Raw genomic sequence first — 23,452 nt, forward strand, 5'->3', positions numbered from 1 at the left:
GAGGCCCCCACTTCCATTCAAAGCAACAGCAGCAGCAGCATTAGGAAAGCTAGAACAAATGGAAAGCTGACCTCCTGCCCTCTTTCTGAAGCTGACCTCCCAGCCTCTGACAGGAAAGCAGCCCCCTCACTTATGCCAGCATCAAGCCATCACAGAGCACCTGGAAGGTGTTTTACCACACCACTGTCCCGCAATAAGAGGCAGGCAGCATCAAAGGTGGAGACATGGTACAATCAGTGTGTCTAGAAATGATTGCCCTGGATAACCAGTCCCTGAAAATAATGAGTAATATGGTATTTAAACAACTGCTGCACCCCTTAGCCCCCAGTTACAAAATGCCCTCCAGGACTGCAATCAGTAAGCATGTGAACCCCACCCTGTATACTCAGTGCTGTATTTGGATGCAGCAAGATAGAGGGGAGTAGCATGCATTTCACGAGGGACATCTAGACCAACCAGAATGTTATGCACACTGGTGGCAACTGGTCAATGCAGTGTAACCCTTTTTGGAGAATAGTGATGACTGCAAAGAGCCATAGAATAATTTCTTTAAGTGGGCTAGCTCAACTTTTCTTTCTCCAGGGAGGCGGGATTCTTTCTGTGGGGTTGAAGGATAATCTTTGTGGCCTAGGCAAGGGACACCTTGTGTGTATGTGTTACTCTTGCTCTTCAGGATAGGTACCTGGCCAAAACTGGCAGGACTCGCTGGATGGGGGTACAAAATAATATTTACTGATTGGAGGAAAATCAATAAAGTGTATAAATAAAATGTTCAAATACATCCAGATTCCTCGTCTTTGTTGTAGTACAAGTTTTAAATGATGTATTCCTCTGAGGAAGTGTCCCTTTTTACTGAAACTTGTAATCAGTGGATGGTGTGGAGTGAATGTTTGTCCCAAGGGGCTGGGTTATCCTAACCAGGGCAGATGTCCCTTTTCCCAAACAGTGCCTGACTCCAGAAGGGCGCTCCCGATCTTTACCTGCCTGTATCCCAGGGTGGAAACTGCATTGGGGGGGGGGGGGTCTCCTGATGGTCTTCTTCTGTCTGAAAAATAGCTCTTTCACCGGGCAAGGAAAGGGGGTAGCAGAACACCTTCCCTCCCACAAAATAAAAGAAACTAAAAGGGGTTTCACTGGCTGGGCACAGCACCCTCCTCTTGATGGGTCAAAGGGGTATACAGGTCCTTCCTGCACTTCTGGAGAGGGGTTACAGCCTCCCAGAAGGTGCAGGTCAAACCAGACAAAATCCTCACTTTGTCTAGGAAAAATTACAAAAATCACTCTGTTTCCCTCTCTTTCCCTAGAGCCTATCACCAAGAACTGGCAGGGCAGAGTCTCCCCCTTCTTTTGCTAAGCTGAGGGCCTAACTCTGGAGATCCCTTTTGAAATTAAAACTACACTGCCTCCTAGTCACATGATCAGGGTTGCCAGGTTTTCATGAAAGAGAAAGTGCCTCCAAAACACATGAGATTAAAACTACTTTTATTAGAAGGTATTTAGACACAGAAACCACTTAAAAAATACTTTTTGTGAGTGTAATGGAGGAAATACAGTGGCTTGCAATAGTATTTAACCCCCTAAAATATCCATCAGATTTTTGTGGATTACATGACATTACACAGATAGTTCCAGACAGTATGCGCTAAACGTACATTTTTAAACTCACAATTCATTCTTCAGTAATGTCTTCTATCTAGTCACCCTCCCATGTAGGCCACTTGTATGGTTGACTGGTACACTGAACTCTTTGTCCCCCCCAGCACATGTCTGGCCCCCACATACTCAGTTCCCCCCCCCCCATGTCTGGCCCCCACATACTCAGTCTCCCCAGCACATCTGGCCCCCACACACTCATTCTTCTCCTTCCAGTACCTCTTCTTTTTGTTTGTTGCCAGTTGAGTACTTCACTCCCTTCAGCGTTCAAGCCTGCCGTGCTGCATAAAATCGTCCTTAGTCACCAGATGCTTGCTATCAGTGCTTGCCTGCCTGCCCACTGCTCCTCTGATGGTGGACAGGCCTCATTTGGGACACAGCAGTCAATCACTCAAGTCCCACCCACCAAGCCCAGAAAAATGCGGTTGACAGAAAAAACCGCCCAATAACAAGCAACCTGCGAAATGAAAAACAAAAGAAGCAAATTGCTAGAAAAAAAAAAAGCCCAAACTCATGGGAAATAAGAGAGGTTGGCAACACTGCACATGATCTAATCACCCCTTGTCCCTAACAGACCTCCTATTCCTGCAAGCCTCTGGGGGAGGAGCAGTATTGAGTGGCATTGTCTACAATGCAGGTGGATTAAAATTAAAGGCGGGAGACTAGGGCCACTTAGTGAGAGGCCTCATAGTCCCTACAACAGGAAGAAGCAGTTGTTATATCTATGGCCTTGTTGTTTCTGCTTTTGAAAACTTGGAAGGTCACAGATACTGGGTAAGACCAGGACTAGCTAAATGTATCCCCATTGGCCTGAAATTATCTGGTAGCCATTTCAAATAACAAAATGCAAATAAAATCACCACCACTGAGTGACCAATGTCATAGTGGGATGTAGTGTAAATAATTCTGCATTATTTTTCTTTTTACACCACGCATGGTTATTTTAAGTCTGTGAGCATAACTGTCATTTTGCTTCTGGGAAGAAAGAACTGCAGCGGGCAATGACAATGTGTCATTATCACTTGCTGTGGAACAAGGGTTATTCATTTGGTTGCTCAGTGGAAAGCAGAAACTGATGATCTTGTGCAGGTGTGGAGTTTTCAGGTTACATGACAGCAAATTCAGCCTGGTTGTGAAAACTCAGTTGCCAAATTCATGAAACATTTACTGCTGTCCCCAGGGTCTCCAGAAGCTGTTCAGCATTATCAAGGTTATATAGAACTGTGCCTGCTGGAAATTTCTCTCTGCTCCCTTAGAAGCAAGAATAAAACAATAATAAAAAAAAAAAAATTCTGATGAGAGAACTGATAGCTACTAGGGCATGAAATAACATTTTCTACAGAGAAAAATAGGTTAACATGTTATGATATTAATATTTCTTCTTTCAATATTCTTCTGCTGCTTGAGCAATGAATAATAGCACATTTTATACACCCTCAAAATTTTTTTTAAAGGTAATTGCTATTTTGCAGTTAAATTATTTTAATGTTCTGTATATAGCTATAATTATACAGTCTTAGGATATTTTACATGAGAATTGTAACATTTGTATTAAAAAGTGTTAGCCCCTGATCACTAGATATTTCACAATATAATGTAAATAATTAATCCTAACTGCTCGGTTATCTTACTCTAATTCTCTCCCCAGTTATATGATCCTTGTTGTAATGTAACTTTAAGATCTCTTTGCACTTGTTTATGTTCCGTTTTTTGTTCACACCCCCTTGTTATATGTAAACCGGCATGATGTGGTTTCTAATCACGAATGCCGGTATAGAAAACCTCTAAATAAATAAATAAATAAATAAATAAATAAATATTTGAATAGGTAAGGAATGTCTCTTTTTAAAAATATTTTATTTTCAAGCTGAAGAGAAACACAGTGATCATATTCTAAATATATATAAAAAGAATGCCGGCGCGTGCATGGTAGAAAATCGGCATGTCCACGTATGTGCGCCGGGAAGCAAGTGCACATGGACGCGGCACACTTATGGGGAAAATCTGCACCAATGGTTTTGAATGATCTTTCATGTTAACGGGTAGTAGTGAATAAAAAGTCATCCAGGCTTTTTTGTAGTCCTGAGAGACGTGACATTGTATAAAAATAATATTCAATTTTTCAATGTGCATCCAATTTGTCAAACTTTGAATCTAAATAGAAACAGGAGGAGTCTCTGGATGTATCCAAAATTTCAAAATACAGGAAAAAGCCGGTAATAGTGCTACAAAGATAAAATTTCAAAATCCCTGCAAGACATAGACAGGCAAAAGAGATGAGCATAAAAACAAAAGACACCCATCATAACATGGTCAATCTCCTGTAATCCCCAAAATTAATGTGAATACCTCTTCCCCCTCAAATAATACAATTTGTGGCACAATTTGATACACATATCAGAAGATGTTATACCATATCTATGAGCTTTAAAATTGTCAACATAGCTGTGTCAACATAGCTGCGGTGCAGAAGACTAAAATTTAATTATTGGTATTTAGAATCCAATGATATCTTGGTACAATGTATAAAACACTGACCCATATCTTTTGAAGAATTTTCCTTCCCAATATTAACAGACCAATAATTATTATAATGGACTACATCCTGGAACACCTTATGGTTAGCCTTAATAATTCGTAATTTATACCAGCAGGCTAACATATTCGGCTTCCTTCCCATAAATCAAAGGGTTTCCATTAAAAACTCAACATGAAATAAATCTTTACACTTTCTTTGTAATGATTGCATGCAATGTCTTATATGCAAGTATGTAGAGAATTGAGAACGCGGTAAGTTATATTGGTCACACAACCGATTAAAGGAATAAATATAGACCCTTCCAAAACAATATAAGGGTACATTTTAAAAAGGACGCGCCAATTTTATAACATGCACGCCTGATTTTATATCAGCACGTGCATGTGCGGGTGGGTGTTGACTCGCACGCACAAAGGAGGGAATTTTTTTAACAAACACGCACCGACGTGACTAGGCCTTTCCCTGGGAGAGAACTTCCTACACCGCCTAGCTAACCTTACTCCTTTTTCTTCTCTCCACCCCAACCCCTAAACCCCCTTAACTAACCTAATTTTTTTTATTTTGGAACTTACTTGATCTCCTGAGCAACAGTATGTTCCGGCGCCAACCAAACAGTGCCTAATGGGCCCCCATCCTGCCCCTGCCCTGCTCTGATTCCATCCCCAGTCCTCCCCCAGCCTGCCTCTTTTTCAAAACCCGGCTCTTCTGCGCATACCGGGAGATGCACGCATGGCCGGGCTACTTTGAAAATGCGCTTGGCGTGCGTGCAGCCTGACCACTCGTGTATTTCCCGGTATTGGCATGCACTAGGGAATTAAAATCAACCCAATAGTAAGGAAATATCAGCAATACCTTTAATTCTCCATTCCTTGTACACTTTATTCTGTAATCCAGGAAAAAACCCAGGATTACCTACCAAAGGAAGCAATCCAGAAATCTCAAAAGGAGAACCCCACTATTTACATAATACACGCCAAGCTGCATGTTGGTTTAAATAAAGGACAAACTTTTAAGTTAATAGGTAGGGATCCTTCAGATACATGGAGTATGTGTTACGATCCTGCTCCCAGAGCCCATCCCATGAGCAGGCCTCTCCACTCACCTGTGAGCCACTGCCGACTGTCTCCGCGGCGGGCTGACGCCACGCCACTGCTTTTCTGCGGCCTAGGCTGCCTACGGTCCATGCTGCTGCCGCCACCGGACCTCCTAAGCGGCAGGAAGCTGCCACTGCTGCCTTCTTCATTTTTCGGCCTTGTGCTGCCTCCAGGACCATGAAGCCACTGCCATTGCGCTTTTCTTCGCGGCCACCTTTGGGGATTCTCTTTGTGGCCTATGCCACTTGGAGGGCTGCTGCCGATGCCATCCTGTGCCTGGAAGCCGCTCCCAATGCCTGCCTGCTTCTTTGTTCTGCGCAGCGGGGATGCCGCTGTCCGTGGTTCTGTGTCCTCTTCCTAGGCCTTCTTAGGCGTGGGTGCGCACCTCTTCACTTCATTTAAAGGGCCAGTGGCGGGAAAAGCCCTTGGCCCCACCGGAAGCCAGTCTCCCTTCACTTCCTGCTTCAGCCTTATAAAAGGGCTCAGTTCCTGTTCCTCGGGGCTTCGGATCCAGAATCTACAGTTGTCTGTGTTCCTCTTCGGGTCAAGGTCCTTCGTGGCTTTCACTTGTCTAGATGGCTTTTCATTCCGTGTTCCTGGTCTCCTCATCCTGATGTTCCTGGTCTCATCCTTCATTGGAGCTCCTTCGTCGCCTGTTCCATGTCCTGATGTCTAGAAGTTCTGTGGTTCTGTTCTTGAGTCCTGATGTTCCAGATGTTCCGTATTCCTGATGTCTTGGTCCTGGTGCCTTCGTCTTCGCCTCTACAACCAGTTCCCAGTTTCCTGCATCCACCTTTCCTGGCGTGCCACTGTCGTGATCAGTGACCAGCCCATGGGGGTCTGTGTAGGGTGCTTCATGGTACAAGGCCTTCTTCTCGTATGCAGCACAAGTCTCCGGAAGACCCTTGTTTTTTATTTTTATGAATTAATATAATTATTCAATTTACATTGATTACCAAAAGAAACAAGAAATACATAATTTCACTTTACAATTCTCACAATTACAGAAAATTATATCTATATCTTGCATTCCTTTTTACAAAACAATTATGTGGGAGATTGAATATATTAGAGCAATTTTAAATCAAATATTTTACCATATATAATGAGAAGTAGCAAAGTTATTTATTTAACATTCCAACTACTCGGAAGCTGAAGTTCTAGGCTCAGTCCTTTGGTTCCGTCGGGCCTCCAAAAATTTTTCCAATTGGTCTGGTTCGTAATAGACATATCTTATACCATCAATTTGCATAATACACATGCAGGGAAATTTAATTACTAATTTTATACCAAAGGTTCTCGCTTGATTCGCCAAAACTAGAAATGTTTTACGTCTTGTCTGGGTATCCTTAGAGACGTCGGGATACATTCACAATTTTTGCCCCAGGTAATGAGAGGTTCTGTTGGAAAAATACAATTTTAAAACTTTATCTCTATCCGACAATAGAGCAAATTTAACCAATAAAGTACCTCTCTTTTCCACCTGTGAGCTGTAAGAAGTCTCAAGTAGTTCAGTTACATTCAGTGAAGCTTCCTCCACTGGTTGATTTTCCGTTTCTGTTACATTTTTCCAAGACAAAAAATATGCATTTGACACTGGTGGTAATTTTTCAGGTGATATTTGTAGTACCTCCTGGAAATAATTCATTAATTGCTCTTTTGGGGAGACTAATCTGCATTTTAGAAAATTTATAATTCTAAGATTGGTATATCTAGTAGCGTTTTCTAGATTTTCAATTTTCCTGCTTAGCAGAGATTCTCCCTGTATAATCGAAGACTGTACTTTTTAAATTTGGCTTATTTCTCCTTTTACTTTCTCCAGGGTCTCTGTATGTTGAGTCACAATTAGGTTCATTTTATAGAAAAGTATTTGCAATTCTTTAATGTTCACATTTAAATTCATAATATTATTTTGCAAAGAGACAATTGCTTGCCATAGCACATCCATCGTAACAGTTTTAGGGTTCTCAAGCAATGAAAATGGTGAAAAAGTTACCGGATGAGGCAAAGGTAGTCCATGTAGGTCCTGGGTCCTTAGGAGCTGAGCCGGCTTCCTTTCTCCAGCAGCTGTTGTTTCTCCGCCAGAGTAAATTTGGCTTTCGCCGACAGAGCCTACCGCCTGGGGGAGAAAGTTGTCAGTCCTCCAACCATTTCTGGCGCTGCCATAGCCCCCACTGTTGTCCTCCTTGATCGGGCTCACCTCCAGGGACACCATCCGTCTTTGTGGTGAGCCTAGGTCGGCTGTAGTTGCACGCTTATCAGCGGTAAAGGCGTAGTTGGAGCCCCGGGACTGAGAGAGACTTCTCCCTGGGGCGACAGTGCTTGCTCTCCACCTAACACTCTCGCGGGATCCTCCGGGGTCATGACCTCTGCTTGTGGGTAGAAGCCCACTCACATTGTCTGGACCAGCACGGGTCTCACAGGGGTCGAGGCGTCCTGTCTGACCCTGCCTTTCCATTTGGTATGCGGCATCGCTTTACACAACGCTCAGGTAACAGGAAAAACAATTTTGTAGACAATGATTTAGGAGCTCCTAACGCCAGCTCCTTTCATGCCGATGCCATCTTCCAAGACCCTTGTTTTTAATGTTCCGAGTTCCAAGTTCTGAGTCTTGAATCCTGAGTCTTGAATCCTGTCCCGGTCTTCAGAGTTCCTTGATGCTTCTGTCCATGCCCAAGGCTGCCAGAACCTGCTCCGCTTCAGCGTGGTCCGCGAACAGCCACAGGCAGCTGTGTAGGGCGCACCCTGGTGCCGGCCTCTACTGAATCTTCGACATGTTCCAGTCTCAAGTTCCACTACTTTGCCTGGAGTCTGCTTCATGCTCAGCGTGGTCCGTGACCAGCCATGGGCACCCACCTATCTTAGTACAATCACTAGATATAGGGTGCCACAGTAGGCATTCTGTTTGTAAGCCCTGTGAGCTGAACCCCAGTGAAGCACAGACATAATATAACCTTCTGGTTTTCTCTTATGCTACAGGTGACAGAGGCTATCCCCTCAAATCTTGGCTCATGATTCCCATGGCCTGCTCCAACACTGCAGTTGAGACTCGCTACAACAGGGCACACCGTAGGACCAGGGCTGTCATCGAGAGAACATTTGGCATCCTGAAATCACGCTTCCGCTGTCTGGACAGATCCGGTGGGTGCCTCTTGTACTCCCCCTCTAAGGTGTGTGAGATTTTCCTAGCCTGCTGTATTCTAAATAATCTGGCAATTAACAGACCCATCCTGTACCAGAGGATGGCCCTGAAGAGAATGAGGAGGATGAGGACATACAGCTGTCCATGGAGGAATTGGAGGAAATACATCGCCTGAGTCAAAGGCGGGCGATACGAGAAAGGAACAGTCTCATAGAAAGCCATTTCCATAGGTGATAAATGTGCATTTATTTACAAGTGTGAAAAATGTGATAATTAAAGAAAAATTATAAGGAACAACTCAAAACTTGTCACAGTTCACTTCCTTGCCCGTCCTCTCCTCCGAGCCTCAGAAAGCCTAGACTGCCCCACCCGGGTACTCTGGCACAGGGGACTCCTCCCACTGCTTACACTACCCTCAGAGGGCAGAGGTGCCTGGGGCACATCCGGGGCATGGCTACAGGAAGGAATAGCCAGGGGCAACAGCTCTTCTGCTGGTGGTGGTGGAAGAGGAGGTGGTGGAACTGGAGGTGCAGGCGGGGGTGGGGGTGCCATCCACTGATAGCCTGCAAGAGGCTGAGGCGCTGGTGGCACAAGTGGAGGTACCACACCAGGCCCCTCTGCACGGCCAGGTGGCATCCATGGGTATGGAGGCCCATAAGGTTGAGGGTAAGGCATGAAAGGCCATGGAGCCACTGGTGGCAGTGGCTGCATGGGAGGCATGCGCTGCAGCAGCTCCCTCCAAACCTCCGTCTGCTGCTCAGTAGCCCGGCAAAGGTCTTGGAGGCGCCCCTCAAGCCGCTCATACCCCTCCCTGACAGTAAGACAGAGGGCACTGCCTTCCTGCTGCACCACTTCAGACAGGCCAGAGATGGCGTCCAAGAGGCCGGCGTCCTGCTGTATGAGTCTCTCTGCCTGCCTGGTATACGGGTCGGCCTGGGGCTCAGGATGGTCGGACGCACTGCTGTCCTGCTGCCGATCAGGTTCCATTTCAGCGAGTGGGTCCTCCGGCTCCTCTCCCTGCCGCTGCTGCTCCTCCTCCTCCTCAGGCTGCTCCATGTGCTCACGGGCTTCCCCCTCCTCCTCTTACGATGAGTCACGGACCACCCGCACACGCCGGTACAGCCGTTGGGGTCCTCTAGGTGCAGGTCCGGGTTGCTCATCATCTGGCTCCCCTAAATGTAAAAGCATATGGGAATTAGCACACTGACAATAGGGGCGCGATGTACTTCGCTCCATATGTGAGACATGCTACAGTTGCAGGCCTGACTAATACTCCAGTGGTAGTCACATAGCACTTGTCATGACACCCCTGGGGTATCATGTGTGGCATAGTTGGCTGTCAACCACACCATGTAGCACCTGCCCTACAACCACTTCTGGACACCAGAGGGTTGTCAGTGTGCTGCATGGAATGTGGTACTTTTCCAGCCAGACCTAGAACAGAGAGTCCTGTCGTACGAACTGCACTTTAACCCTCTACCTAATCAAGCCACACTGTTTATGCAATCCATGGGCACATGACCTGTGCAATATGCTATGGAACCTGTGAAGTTGGCACATCTGGTACAGGAAGTTGAAAGGGAAACAATTGGGGAAAGGTAGGAAGGGGCTGAAGGGAGGAAATGGGGAAGGGGGGGGGGAAGAGTGAGAGGGCCCCTTTGCAAGGTTGAACCTGCAATACTGAGCAGGTGACATTGATCATATGCCTCACATCAATTCCCAGAGAAATGCACCCTCCCATTGACGACTATTGTTTAAACCAGCATTGTGTGCCTTGTGACCCATGTGCAGCAGCTGATACTCAGTCTACATTGCCCCTAAGAACTAACATGCACTAATATTGTAAGACAGTCTGTACACTATACTGCATCACCATACACACCAACCAGAGCAGTGCACACTGTCCTGCTACAGGACTCCCAAAAGTGGAGCTGTGCATTGCTCTGTGCTGTCTTGGTACATACATCAGTACAGCAGCCCTGGCTGCAATCCTAGATACTGATTGCTGTACCTGAAATGGCCACAGTGTTGGCTATACAGGTTAACAGTAATCAGTAGTTATAGGTACATGAAGACATATGCTGCTATACTGTGAGTAGGTACATGGATAGGATAACAGGGGGATTTACCAAGGTGTTGTTCTGCTTACCTTGCTGCCCTACAAGGCATATGGTGTCCAGCTGGCCAACGCCACCCACAGCTGCCTCCGAGATGGTTCCCAGTATCAGCTGCTCCGAGGCTGAGAAAGTGATGTGGCTCCTTTCTCCCTCAGCAAGTCGCCTGGCCTGCTTGCGCTTCACCAGTCTCCTCATGTCCCTCCACTTATGCATTAGTTCCACAATACTGTGGTTGTGGTGGAACACGGAGTTCACAGCGTGCCTGATCCGCCTCCAGATCTGCTCCTTCCTGTATGCACCCACCGTACGAGACTGTGGACCATACAGCAGATCCCGGTGCCGCATAACATGCTCCACCAGCATGTCAACCTCAGCTGGCAGGAAGTTCGGCTTCCTGAAGAGAACAGGACGTGCTTGAGCCATGGTGAAGATGGCCAGTGAGTAGACCGCCCATCCTTTTAAAGTGATCTCAATTTGCGCACAGCCCTCCCCAGTGGGGCGTAACCTATGCGCACAGCTGATCCCATCAGCGCGAATACCAAGTACGCGCACCAATAATTAAAATTCATGCGGAACATGTGCGTGCTGGGTGACTTGTGCGCGCCGCCTATCGATTTTAATGAAGATGTGCGCGCCGCCTATCTCCCTCAATCGAGTTGGGCGTAATTGCCTATCAAAGAGCTGGGCGTGTAGCCATTAACCAATATATGCCACATGTGCGTGCTGTTGCAGCTCCCAACCGGTAATTACGGGTAATGAACTAGCCCTTTCTGTGACAGCTACAAAGCCAGTGCATTGCACCTCCGAGAGGCTGGTGAGAAGCCGACTACACAAGTTAGACAGCGATTGTCCCCCTTCATATCAAACCCTGGTGAGCAGTTATCAGACAGTATAGTGAAGTATCCCCGATTAAAAACTGATGACCCCCTTCCAACGCTGCAGTAAAGAGACCTTACCTACATTTTTCCCCCTCTGGATTCGGCATCCGCAGGAATCGAGTAGTATGCTGGCCCTGATTGAGTTGCCCTTCTCAGTAGGCTGCTGAGCTCCCAAGTCTCTGCACATATTAACTCGATTCCTGCGGATGCCGAATCCAGAGGGGGGAAAATGTAGGTAAGGTCGCTTTACTGCAGCATTGGAAGGGGGTCATCAGTTTTTAATCAGGGATACTTCACTATACTGTCTGATAACTGCTCACCAGGGTTTGATATGAAGGGGGACAATCGCTGTCTAACTTGTGTGTCGGCTTCTCACCAGCCTCTCGGAGGTGCAATGCACTGGCTTTATAGGTGTTCAGGATTGTATGTCAGTGGATTGTGTGCCCACTAGCAGGCCTCCGAACAGCTTGCAGAACTGTCACATAGACTGTAGCGGCGATGTGCGCGCCACCTCGCCTTCAGTAAAGTGTATGGGCGAGGCGCCCATCTCCAGTACAGTCTATGGGCCCTGCGCACATGTCCGCTAGAGTCTATGGGCCATGCGCACATGTCCACTAGAGTCTATGGGCCATGCGCACATGTCCGCTAGAGTCTATGGGCCAAGCGCACATGTCCGCTACAGTCTATGGGCCATGCGCACGTCCGCTACAGTCTATGGGCCATGCGCACATGTCCGCTAGAGTCTATGTTGTAACTCCAGTGGATCCGGCTTAATTATGGGATGTTGTTAACTCCATGGATCCGGCGCATCTCTCTGCATTGCAGGCTATACCGGGCCTGGCCCAACGCATCTCAGAGCAGCAAGAAACTTTGGAGAAACTTACTGCAGAATTTCAACAGCTACACACACAGAAGATACAGGGCACAGCTTCTAACCAAGAGGTCCTTTACAGGAGGTAACTTTAAAGAATCCAGTCCCACTTTAGCAGAACACCAAACCGCCTGGAGAGCCAGCCCATAGACTCTAGCGGACATATGCGCATGGTCCATAGACTCTAGCGGACATGTGCGCATGGGCCATAGACTCTAGCGGACATGTGCGCATGGCCCATAGACTCTAGCGGACATGTACGCAGGGCCCATAGACTCTAGCGGACATGTGCGCAGGGCCCAAAGACTGTAATGGAGATGGCTGCCTCGCCCATACACTTCACTGAAGCCGATGTGGCACTCAGTGTATAAGGTGGATCTCCAAGATGTTCGGTGGGCTGTTCTGCTGGGACTTCAACGTTGCCTCCGTCATACACTCTTCCTTCCCTCCTTTCCCACCTTCCCTCCCTCCCTCTCCCACCTTCCCTCCCTCTCTCCCTCCCTCCCTCCCTCCCTCCCTCACCTTTCCCTCGCTCTCTCCCTCCCTCTCCCACCTTCCCTCCACCACCTCCCTCCCTCTCCCACATTCCCTCTATCCCTCCCTCCTTCCCTCTCTCCCTCCCCCATCCTTCCTTCCCTCCCTCCAACACTCTGACAATACATGGACACCTTCCACCTGTCCCTGAAATTACCACACCATTTAGCGATTTAACAATTGTATTTCAAAAACAACTTATGTACAAAATTTACAATAAAAAAAGGATGGGAGGGGCAGTCTAGGGAGCAAAACTATTTACAGAAAAGAAAACTCCCGTGAGGTTAGGGAGGCAGGGGCACGAGAGGATGATCAGCGACGACGGATTATCTTCCCCAGGAGCCGTACTGCTGCAGCAAGCAGCAGTAGACCCCTGGTGTTCCGATCCGTCGCCTGGATCATCCTCTCCTGGAAGGCATTCAGAGCCCTCATGCCCTCTTGGACCCCCCTTGCGAAGGCCAGGAACTGACCATATGTAAGAGGCTCATCCTCGGGGAAGCGTGCCCTTCAGGGGCAGGCTGGATATCTCTGCTGCCTGGTCGGGACCCCGCAGAGATGGGGCCCCTTCCAGAGGCGGAAGTTCGGCCAGACCCACCCCCACAGAGTCAGGATAGGGAGGGGGGTTTGGGGAGCTGAGGAGGCATGACCACCACAGCTGGAGGTTCCCCCCCCCTCCCCCGGCCCACCGAGCTGTCCCCCTCCTTAATAAGGGAAGGGGGATCCGAGGAGGTAACAGCGAGCTCGGTGGGGGGTGGCTTCTCGGCCAGGGGTGGTGGCAGAGGTGGTAGCTCACCCGCCTCCTGATCAGGAGGGGGCGGTGGTGGGGTATCTTTGGTCAGGGACCGGGCAGGGAAGGGCAGACCCCCGACGAGGCAGCCACTTGCTGTGCCATGGGGTAAGGCAGGGAAAATCCTACCTCACCCTCACCAACAGATCCCACCTGGATCCCGCCTGACAGGTCCCCGGTATTTTCCCTGCTTCCTGGAGAGCATCCGCATGGATCCTCGGGGCAAATCCCCGGGGCTGGTTCTGGCTCCCCACCCGGGTCACTGGGCTGAGGCTCCGAGGGTCCGTCCCCCTCGCTCACGGCCTCCAAATCGACGACCGCTTCTTCAGCCGGCGGTGGACCTGGGAGAGGAGGAGGGGTACCTCGGGTGCCTCAAGGACAGTGCGGGGATCTCTGTTGTTAGCTGGCAGGGGTGATGGGGAGAGGTGGAAGGTCTCCACTCCCGGGATGGGCCCCTCCTCATCCGAGGAAGGGACAACCCGAGGATTGTCACCTGGGGCCCCTCCCTGTGCGAGTTTCCTCCAGTTCTGCGGAGCAGGAAGAGGGGCCGACACGAGGGCCTCCATCGCCTCCAGCACACTCACTCAAACCTCGCTCAGTGGTGGGGGAGAAGAGAGAGCCTCTTTGTCCCCACCGTCCATCTCCCCGAAAAAGACGGGAGAGGGGGGAGGCCCTACATCCCTAAGGGGCCTGTCTCCCTCGCCTCAAGCTCACCCTGATCTATGATAATGCAGGAGGGCTCGGCGCTCCCCTCGACAGGGGGCTATGGCGCAACAATAACGAGGGGCCGTGGCTCAGGGCCAACCACGGCCTCAGGAGTACCCGGCGCAGGGTCGGAAGGGGCAGGGGTGGGGGCGGCATCGGTGACCCCACGCTGGCCACCTTTGTCCGGCAGGGCCCCCTCCTAGGGCGGCCATCCCTGACGCTGTCCTGGCTCGCCCTCTCTCCCTCTTGAGTTGCCTCCAGCTGGGCTGAGGAGCAGTCACGGGGAGAGGGCTGGAGTCGGGCCCAGGTCAGACGTCTCCCATGGTGAGGAGGTTGGCGGCCAGCTGAGGGGGTGCAGAGGCAGAGGTGGCGAAGACCCGTTGGTCCAGTGGGGCAGGCGCGGGTGTTGTCCCACCCCGTGTGGATGCCCTTGAGGGACCCACGGCCTCGGACCCTCGGATGGAGGAGGGTCCGGTGCTGGAGGGACGGAGAAGGCACCAGGGGGCTCGGTGGGCAGGAGGCGCGCCGCCCTCTCCCACTGCTGCTGGGAGAGGAGGCTGGGGCACATCCGGTGGGAATGCCCCAGCCTGTGGCAGTAGTGGCACTGTGCCCCCTCCGCCGACCAGAATATCTTAGACGGCACCCCCTGGTAGGTGACGAACGTCTACCCCTCGGTCTCCTCTCCCTCCTCCGGCAGATGCATCCACGTCTGCCGTCAGAAGGAGGAGACATTCGGCAGCTCCCGTTCTCGATGGCCTGCCGGGATGACTGTTACGGGGGAAGTGAAGGCCCCCAGGCCACCGAACTGGAGCTGAAGGAGGGCGTCCGGAAGGTGGGGCGGGAAGTTGCTAAAGATGACCCACTTGCCCTGCCCCACGATGGGCTCCACCGCGTGGAACACCCCCTTCCACGACCAGCCCCTCCACGACAGCCTTGTGGACTGCCGCGAGGGACTGGACGAAGAGCACGGCCTTGCCGTGCATCCTCCCCACCACCACAACCTCCTTGGGCCTGACCAGCTTGGCCAGGGAGGCCAAAAAGAGGAGGGGGTCCGTGGTGGCCAGTATGTGGCAGCGCAGGCCGTGTCCAGGGTGAGGCTGGAGGAGTCTGCTGCCGAGGAATAGAGATCCATTGACCTCAATGTGGGCCCCTGTCCGGCACTCGCTCCCTGAGCGGCGACTGCGGCAGCATAGCTTGGCTGCGCTGCCACAGGGCGGGGGGCAGTGGGAGGGGAAGGGTGGCAGGAGGAGGTGTCGCGGGGCCTCCAGAGGTTGTTTTCAGGGTAGTGGCCATAGCCGAGGAGCCGCTGATAACAACGGCCATGGTGGTGGTGTCAACAGGCGCCTCAGTAGAGGCAGAGGTGGACGCGGTGGGCACGGTAACTGCACCGGGGCACCGGCTGCAGCGGCCTGCCTCTGCAGCAGGGGAGGGAAGGTGAAGAGAACGCCTCCTTCCCCCACTATGTCCCCAGTAGGGGGTAGAAAAAGGTAGGGGGTGGGCAGGGCCCCCAGGGAGCCATTGAAAGAGGGGAGGGGGCGAGGCAATATGCTTTGCCCTCCTTGCCCTCTTGCCGGCGGGCTTTGTGCCCGCGGCCGGCGCTGCGGGGCAGGGTCACAACCCAAGAAGGGGTTGGGTGGGGGTGGGACGGTCTGGGGCTGGGAGGCCGCAGTGGCAGGAGGGCCTTCCTCTTCCGGCCGGTAAGGATGTAAAAGGGGCGCACCCACCTCCCCCCCCTACAGTAGGAGAGAGGGCAGTGTTGGCTGCCGTGGCCGGAGGGGCAACCACCTGTGCCACGGTCGCAGGGGTCTTTTTAGGGGCCATGGGGAATAGATGAACTCATCAAAGGAAAAAAAGCTGAAAGGCAGGCAAAAGGAAGAGAAAAACTGAAAGGTAAGCATCTGGAGCACTGGGGGGAAATTGTGGGTGGGGGGGAAGCAGTCCTTACCCAAAAAGCAGGTAAAGGAGGGGGGTAACTAAGCACTCTCAAGGACTTAATACTTAAGTCCTAGGGGGGAATGAGAGGGATTAAGGCAGCTGGAACAAAAAAAAAAAACCCAACCTATACAGTAAAGGGATGAAAAGAAAAATGAATAAGCCTCAGGGGGGAAAAACACCAAACCCTAAAGGAGGGGGAAGCCACTCTGCTTCCTGTTGGCTGAGGGGCGGGGGTCAGCACACTGGGGCTCGGTGCTGACAAACTAGGGAGAAACTTAGAAGAGCAAAATAGAACTAAAGGTAAAGAAGGGTAAGGACCGGGCTTGCGATGGGGCTGGGCAGGTGGCTGCAGGCAGCTGGAGCCAATTAACTAATTAAGCCAGCAAGCTGCCTGCAGCAAGGGAAGGAACAGGAGGACCAAACAAACAGCAAAGCCAAAAAACCGAAAAGGAACAACAAAACAACAAGGGGAAAACCAAGACAGCGACAACAAAAAGGTGGGTTCACTGTTGAGAGGAGGTTGATAGAGAAGGGGAGGGAAGGAGCCACTCGAGAGTGGTTTATGCCTCTCCCCTCCTGGTTACCTCTGGCTCTTGCTCGGCCCGCTTGCCTGCAGCCTCTGTGCTGTCAGCCGCAGAGGGGCAGGTGGAGGTTCTCCCGACTGAATGGGGGCGCAGCACCTGGAGGGAGAGAAAAACACCAAAAAAAAAAAAGAAAGGGAGGAGGGAGTGAGTATGGGAGTAAAGAAAAAAAAAAGGGTGGGTGGGTATGGAACTAACTTAAGACACACAGAAGGGAGGGAGGGGAAGTGCCGCAGCACTTGTGTGTGGGTGGTGGGGAGGGAGGAAGGTGCCATTCCTCAGGGGAGTTCCTCAGATGGTGGCCCTGCAGGACAGGGCAGCAGATGGTGGAGGAAGCCTGGAAGCAGCAGGGCTTCTGGCAACAGCAGGGGTCCAGTAGCTGCAGGGGGTTCCCTCCCAGGGCAGGAACACTAGGCCCAAGGTGTTTTTCTTAGTCCCCAGAGAGAAGCTGGCAAAGGATCCCCTGGAGAGCTCAAATTTCCCTAGCAGCAGGACACCCGGGTTCCTTCCCCCTGGAGCAGCAGAGAGACCCGAGAACCAATCCCTGGCCACCAGGGGAGGAGTCTCCATCCTATAAAAAGGAGCTAAAGCCAGAGCACTCTGTCGACGGAGGAAGATAGATTGGGACCTTGCTACCTGTTGCTTTGGAGGACTTCGTTACTGGAAGCTGCTTCTGCAGGAGAAAGAAGGTCAGAAACTGTGGTAACCAGGGAAGGTAAGAGTGTGGATTCAAAACCTTCCCTTTGTTTTTTAATTCCGTTTGCTAATGAACTATTGCTAAAACTGCTAAGTGGGTGGAGGTATTTCTGGGGAATGCGGTAGAGACCAGAGATATGAGGGAGGTGGCAGAGAGGCACTTTTTTTTTTGTTTTGCCGGGACTTGTGGCATGGAGAGATGAGGACTGTGAAATAAAGACTGAGCTTCAAGGGCAGAAACCAAGCTCAGCACCCACTGGGTGGCTCACCAGGGAGAGCACCTGCCTCCCAGCCAGCTACTGAGGGTTTGAGTCCCACAAGGGGAACCAGTGGAGAAATGTTATAATTAAATGTCTTTGGAATTTTGATGTGCCTGGGAGTGTTCTTAGCCAGGTAACCAGTCCGAAAACAGAGCAGTGGAAAGCCGGATGACAGCTGACAAGTACAAAGACTACAGGATGATGATTAGTTATGTCTGAACTCATTTTATAATTAAGATTTGGAACCGATTTCACTATAGCCTGCTTCAGAGCCCTGGGTACATCTCTAGATCATAATTATTTAATAGTGGAAATTGTCATACCTACTGCAGACAGCATGGACTTTAAAATTCCAAATGGACATGGATCCAACACACACCTCTTTATTTTAATCTTTGAAACAAAAGTATGCAAACTTCTATTGGGTACTGGGACAAATGTGTCCCATTTCACCACCTGTGATCTATCAATATTATACTTTTACAGCCTAATTTTAAAAGGCCAGTGCACGCCAGTACCTGGTGATATGTGCATATTTTCAAAGTGTCGCAGCCACATGCATATCTCCTGGTATTCACGGAAGAGCTGGTTTTGGAAAAAAGGGGTAGGCCAGGGGATGGCCGTGGACAGGCTCTTGGTGGGGCATGGGTTGACCGGAACAGCACCATTAGGCGCTATCCCACTAAAGTGGATGTCAGCAGCCGGGCAACCAGCGCTACTTACTGCTGCTATGGAGAGCAGGTAACTTGAAAAACAAAAGGGTAGTTAAGGGGGTTTTAGGGATCGGGTAGGGAAAAAAGCAGGCAGGGTAGGTAGGGGGTTTAGGAAGGTCACTCCCAGTCCATTCCAATAAAGGAGAGGACTGGGAGGGAACTGGGGAAATGCCCTATTACGATGCCACGCACTTCTTAGAAAATTCCCCCCTTGCGCTTGTGAGTCGGCACTCATTTATATAAGTTGCTACAAGTTATAATAACTGAACAGTGGTATGTTAGCCGTAAAATTGGTGGGATCAGCTCAGGTTATCAACTTTATTCTGCTTGATGCCCAAGTGGAAACAACTAGCACCAAGTAAGACTTACCTCACAGAGAGAGATTGATCTAAAAGTAATATTTGCTATAGACTGACCATGGCTTGAGATAAACCACAGTCACTAAAGGCCTTTGGTGTACAAGTATGCCTTTAGTTACTTCCTGAAGCATACTGGCGAGGTCTTAGATTTCAGCTTTTTTGGAAGCAAATTCCAAAGGAGAGGACTAGCGACACTGAACATTTTGTTCTTGAGATTCCACTAGCCTGACCAGTTTCAAAAAAGGAACACTTAATAGACTCTGAAAGGAAGATCAGAGCGGGCAGCATGGGCAAGTAGAGTCTCAAGACAGTATTAAAGCAGTGCAGGGCTAGGACCGTTACTGAATTTAAAGATTGTAATCAGTACTTAAACTTCGTTTTCCAAAGGATCAGAAGCGAGTGAAGACATTAAGGTGTAGGAGTAATATGTTTGCAGAAAGGTGTACTGGAGAGAGGGTGGGTAGCAACATTCTGGACCATTTGATATGGTCTGAGGGTGTTTTAAGAAGTCTCAAATATAATGCATTACAATAATCAATAGGTGCAATAGCAAAAGCTTAGTTGATTAGTATGCAAAAATGGTTTTACATTGCAGAAGAACCAAAGCTTAAACAAAGAAATTTTGATCAAGGTACATTCTTAATGTGGGGTTCAAAGATAAAGAGGAATCGAGCATAATATCCAGCTTATGTGTCTGGTGGCTAATTAGGATTTGTAAGTCATTGAAAAAGAAAGTGATAGGCATGTTAGTAATAGGGAAAAGGCCAAAAAGATGATGTTGGTCATATGTGTAATAAATTTAAGACAAATTTGTTATTTAAAAGCCAGCTATTAACCACTGAAAGACAGGTAAAGAATTTAGACAGTACCTGATCTATAGCTGCATCAACTGGAAAATAAAACTTGATATCATCAGCACAAAGTCTTAATTCTTAAACTGGCCAGTTCCCAACGAATTAGAGCAATATAGGTATTGAAAAAGATGGCAAAGTGTGGACCCTTGACAAATGCCAATATGTAGCTCATGGTGGAAGCATCTAAGATAACTCAAAATGAACTGAGAATGCCAGCATAAGAGTAAAGAGAACCACTTATGTACTTTAGAGGTAATGCCTAAGGATTTAAGTTGGTCAAGTTGAATGAATTGATTTAGTGTGAAAAGTAGTCAAGATATTGAAAAGCACCAAAATAAAGGCAGTGCCAGAATCAAACCAATGGTGGAATGCATCAAAACTAGGAACAAGAAGCGTTGTGGTACTGTGTAAAAGTTCTGAACCCAAATTGAAGATCAAGGAGGTTATTTTCATCTATAATATGATATAATTACTTGAGGACAATATTTTCAATGATCTTTGCCAGAAACAACATAGAAGAAATAGACTTAAAGTTACTTAAATCTGCTGTATCAAAGTTAGGTGTGTTAGGGTTTTGTTTTTTTTTTTTAGCACAGGGCACACTACAGCAGTCAAGTGACTTGGGAAGATGGCCTTCAGATAAGTGATGAACATTTGTTTGAAATTAATGGGACATCACCACCTTGTCAGAACCATGTTACAGCCAAGATAGAATAAGTTGGAAAGAAAACCAAACAGAAGACAAATTACAGTGAAGCATCTTTCTAAAGTAGTCTATAGCTATTATCTGTTTGAAACTGCACTAACTTTCTCCCACTGTAAACTCTGAGTGTGTACAAGATGAAATATATATTTTGTCTCTAGCTAATGGCTGAGAAGGACATGTACTTAGAAGCTTTCTCAATGTTTAAAAAAAAAGCTTTGCAAGTTTTGGATTTGTCATTTGGTTTTTGTCTGCTTCTGATCTTCTCTGTGCTATAGCAGTCTCATTCTTACTGTGCCAGGAAGAGAGGTAGTGCATTGCTGAATTTTCTCTGCACTTGGGGAGGGTTGGTGTGAGACAGTATGGAGATAGTTACAGCAGTGCTAGAGATTTTTTTTGTCTGTCTAAACACTGAGGTGAGGAGCCAGTGTACATTCAGAGATTGAAAAGAAATGCTATATCAGGCTCCAAGTCTTTTTGATGCTGCTAAAGTTTAATAGTTGTTTTGTGTGTGGAGATAATCAACACTAATGCACACAGTATATCACACAGACACTATAACTGTTTATGTGTGTATCGGTGTGACACAGTTCTCAAAACAGTACATTTTTACTCAGGTTTCAACCTTGACCTAAACTCCAGTGCCAGCATCAGCCTCTAAGAATGAAGAGATTGTGAAAGATATCCCTGATCTGGAGGCACTTGAAATTGAGGGAGGACCCATGTGTTGATCAGTGTATTCACTCCAGTAAATATATCAGTTGAGGGAAGAAAGTGGGACATCTTACAAATACTGGTATACAGCATCACTTGCAGAGACAGCACTCATTAGTATTGGCATCAGGGGATGGTGGCAGTATTATCCTGAGGACCCCCTTCAGCCAGTCAAAGTAAAAGCCAGAGAAAAGAGTTAGAAAAGTGGAATACTTTTTCCCAAGCTGATCCCACAGCCTCTTCCAGCAGTCAGGTGGTAGATCAGCAGTCTTCAGCTATGCATCTGAAGTGGCAACTCACCATAGAGGAAATAGGATAGTGTTCTGTAACACTGTCCCAGGTCAAGAGGCAGGCACTTTCTAAAATAACAAGAAGCATAGGGGCAATGATTTCACTTGATTACTAGCCCCTACAGGTAATGGATAATGTAGGATTTAAGCATCTGCTGCATGTATTAAACCTGTTATGGTTTAATGGTGTTTGGGTAGATTCTTGGGTACTGTGGCAGATGACCGAGCCCTTTGGGGAGCCACAGTACTGGGCTAGAGTCAGGATGCACAAACACAGAATTTAGCTCTTTTATTATACAGGTTGATGTGTACCACCAGAGGTGGCAGTAGTGAGGTAATCAGTTTTTTTCCTCTAATATCTCCAATTGCATATTTACGCTAGATTTGAACCCCTTGACAGTTTTTCAACCAACATATAAGCCTTAATTAACATAGTCTTTTCTTATTAAAATATGTTACCGTTCTATGTTGGCACATGCATAATTTGTAATCTATACCAATTATAGTTTTTCCTTATTGTGCCTTTCTGTAAACCATTGTGATGGTGAATTAACTTAATGATGGTATAGAAGAGTTTTTTAAATAAATAAATAATCCAGAGGTAGAGGTCCTGGGACCTGTCGGCAGAGGGAACCCGTCTCGCCATGTTGGTATAGGAGATTCCGGTGTAGATTTCCCAGGCAAGGCAATGCTGTAGATGAGACAGACTGAGAGTTAGATTACTCACTAGATGGTAGCTGTAGGTTGGTGATTCTACCAGGCTGAAGTAGATGGTACTGGCACCGAGGCTGGGAGAGCAGGCCCTCGAGGAGCGAGTACCTGATCCCAGTAAGGCACCTGAAATAAAGCAGAGGGCCCCTGAGGAGCGGGTACCCAGGTTAGTTAATATCCCAAAGGGCAGAGAGAGAGGGAGCTTCCAGCGGCAACACGGAAGCAGCAGAGTAGTTTAGACCGGCTGAGACCAATCCGTTGCTAACTCAATGAGCTAGCAAATAAGTACAGACTATATACCCGGATGGCATGACGTCACTTGAGGGGGGACTCCCCCAAGGTTCACGCATTTGCTGGAATAAAGACATGGGTAGCCTCCTACCATGTTCCTTGGGAGGAACATGGTGGGAGGCAATGCAATAGCCATTCCGGGGACGCCGGAGAGGGTGGCTTGCAGACACGGCAGTAGCCATTTTCCCAAGGTAAGCAGGAGGAGCCGAGAACATGGTGAGGCATACGGGGCGAAGCCATCTGATACTAGACGCAACAAACCCCAATTAAAAAGTCCTCTACAGGACTAGGTTTAGTAGGAATATCATTCCCACCCTCTCATAGATGCATGCAGGCTCAGTTGGCTAAGGCATAGGAGAGTAGTGGGCATTTCTCTAGTGATATCTGGACCAAGACAAACACAATGAATTCTTACCTCTCTCTGGCATACCTGAAGGACCTGCCTGAGGCAAGGGATAGCATTAGCTCTTGGAAGAATGGAATATCAGGATGCAGCTGGTCTTTATTGCAATATTCTCAGCCATAAGAAAGATCCTGGAGGGTTGGTTTCTAGACTGGAGAGGGAGGAGTGCTAAGACAAGTTTCTTTAAGACAGATGGAAGTGCAAAAATGGTAAAGGCAAAAGAAGATAGGAGCTTTCAGGATATCCATTGTTTTACACACTTGCTGCAGCTGGTAGTGAGAGATGCTCTGGTACTAGGGCCCAATGATGACAGGAATCTATTCCTAAAGGATCCGATAGAAAGGTGCAGGAAAATAGCAAAGCATTTCCCTGTAAACATGAAGGTGGGATAACTTCTCTGTGAGATGCAGGAAAAATGTAGGATGCCTCACAAGCATCTGATTCAAGATGTTCGCACTTGCTGGAATTCCACTTATAGAATGCTGAAGAGGTTAGTGGAGTAGCAGACACCCCTTCATGAACTGACTCTGGAAACAACGATAGGTATAATTTCCCCCCCGGGGCATCATGAGTGGTTAATAATGAGGAAACTGGTACAAATCATGAAGCCCTTCCAGGATGC

General features: G+C 48.5%; 1 long non-coding RNA gene across 1 annotated transcript; it reads left to right on the forward strand.

Moving 5' to 3' along the window:
• Positions 1-16,580: 16,580 nt before the first annotated feature.
• LOC115093304 lies at positions 16,581-20,647 on the forward strand. Its single transcript, XR_003857275.1, has 3 exons — positions 16,581-16,752; positions 17,271-17,551; positions 20,310-20,647. It is a non-coding gene; the product is annotated as an uncharacterized LOC115093304 (long non-coding RNA).
• The last annotated feature ends 2,805 nt before the right edge of the window (positions 20,648-23,452 follow it).

Source organism: Rhinatrema bivittatum, chromosome 6 (genome assembly GCF_901001135.1).
Source record: "Rhinatrema bivittatum chromosome 6, aRhiBiv1.1, whole genome shotgun sequence".
NCBI classification, from domain to species: domain Eukaryota; kingdom Metazoa; phylum Chordata; class Amphibia; order Gymnophiona; family Rhinatrematidae; genus Rhinatrema; species Rhinatrema bivittatum.